Raw genomic sequence first — 2082 nt, forward strand, 5'->3', positions numbered from 1 at the left:
TGATTGCACCAAGGTACTTAGCAACTTGCTCTTCAGTAACGTCTTCATTCTTTTCAGAAGAAGAATACTCATCAGAGCTCATGAAGGGCAGAAGAAGGTTCAATGGAATCTCTATGGTCTCTAGATGAGTCTCGGATTCCTTTGGTTCCTCAAAGGGAAACTCCTTATTGGTCACTGAGCGTCCCAGGAGGTCTTCCTCACTAGGATTCACGTCTTCCTCCTCCTCTTTGGGTTCGGCCACACCAAGCAAGGTAATGGCCTTGCACTCTCTTTTTGGATTCTCTTCTGTATTGCTTGGGAGAGTACTAGGAGGGGTTTCAGTGACTCTTTTACTTAGCTGGCCCACTTGTGCCTCCAAATTTTTAATGGAGGACCTTGTTTCATTCATGAAACTTAGAGTGGCCTTAGATAGATCAGAGACTATATTTGCTAAGCTAGATGGATTCTGCTCAGAATTCTCTGTCTGTTGCTGAGTGGATGATGGAAAAGGTTTGCTATTGCTAAACCTGTTTCTTCCACAATTATTAAAGCCTTGATGAGGCTTTTGTTGATCCTTCCATGAGAAATTTGGATGATTTCTCCATGAGGGATTATAGGTGTTTCCATAGGGTTCACCCATGTAATTCACCTCTGCTATTGCAGGGTTCTCAGGATCATAAGCTTCTTCTACAGAAGATGCCTTTTGAGTACTGTTGGATGCAGCTTGCATTCCATTCAGACTCTGAGAAATCATATTGACTTGCTGAGTCAATATTTTATTCTGAGCCAATATGGCATTCAGAGTATCAATTTCAAGAACTCCCTTCCTCTGAGGCGTCCCATTACTCACAGGATTCCTTTCAGAAGTGTACATGAACTAGTTATTTACAACCATGTCAATGAGTTCCTGAGCTTCTGCAGGCGTTTTCTTTAGGTGAATGGATCCACCTGCAGAATGGTCCAGTGACATCTTTGATAGCTCAGACAGACCATCATAGAATATATCCAGGATGGTCCATTCTGAAAGCATGTCAGAAGGACACTTTTTGGTCAGTTCCTTGTATCTCTCCCAAGCTTCATAGAGGGATTCACCTTCTTTCTGTTTGAATGTTTGAACATCCACTCTAAGCTTGCTAAGCTTTTGAGGAGGAAAGAGCTTGACTAAGAAAGCCGTGACCAGCGTATCCCAAGAGTTCAGGCTATCTTTAGGTTGAGAGTCCAACCATACTCTAGCTCTGTCTCTTACAGCAAATGGGAAAAGCATAAGCCTGTAGACCTCGAGATCAACCCCATTGGTCTTAACAGTATCATAGATCTGCAAGAATTCAGTTAAGAACTGAAAAGGATCTTCTGATGGAAGTCCATGAAACTTGCAGTTCTGTTGCATCAGAGAAACTAATTGAGGCTTTAGCTCAAAATTATTTGCTCCAATGGCAGGGATTGAGATGATTCTTCCATGTAAATTGGAATTTGGTGCAGTAAAGTCACCAAGCATCTTCCTTGCATTGTTATTATTTTCGGCCATGTCTCCTTCTTTTTCAAAAATTTCTGTCAGATTTTCTCCAGAGAGTTGTGCTTTAGCTTCCCTTAGCTTCCTCTTCAAAGTCCTTTCAGGTTCAGGATCAGCTTCAACAAGAATGTTCTTATCCTTGTTCCTGCTCATATGAAAAAGAAGAAAACAGAAAAGAAAATATAAAATCCTCTATGTCACAGTATAGAGATTCCTTTATGTGAGTAGAAGAAGATAAGAATAGAAGAAGGAAAAGATAAGAATCCAAACACAGGGGAGAGGAGTGGGTTCGAATTCTTAGATGAAGAGGAGTGTCAGTAAATAAATAAATAATTAGAAGGAGATGAGGGAGAAGAATTTTCGAAAATCATTGAAAAGAAAAGAAAAATATTTTTGTTTTTAAATTAAATTTAAAGTTAGAATTCGAAAATACAAAAAAGAAAAATGAAATTAAATTAAAGTAAAAATTAAAACAATTAGTTAATAAAAAAAAGAATTTTGAAAAAGAGGGAAAGGATTTTCGAAAATTAGAAAGAGAGAGTTAGTTAGGTAGTTTTGACAAAGATATGAATCAAACAAAAAGATAAGATTAA

General features: G+C 38.4%; 1 non-coding gene across 1 annotated transcript; it reads left to right on the forward strand.

The window, feature by feature from the left end:
• The first annotated feature begins 1003 nt into the window (after positions 1 to 1003).
• On the forward strand, positions 1004 to 1111 carry LOC148571547 (small nucleolar RNA R71). The gene has a single exon (XR_015908962.1). It is a non-coding gene; the product is annotated as a small nucleolar RNA R71 (small nucleolar RNA).
• The last annotated feature ends 971 nt before the right edge of the window (positions 1112 to 2082 follow it).

Source organism: Arachis ipaensis, chromosome B3 (genome assembly GCF_059453495.1).
Source record: "Arachis ipaensis isolate K30076 ecotype BB chromosome B3, ASM5945349v1, whole genome shotgun sequence".
In the NCBI taxonomy this organism is placed as follows: Eukaryota; Viridiplantae; Streptophyta; class Magnoliopsida; order Fabales; family Fabaceae; genus Arachis; species Arachis ipaensis.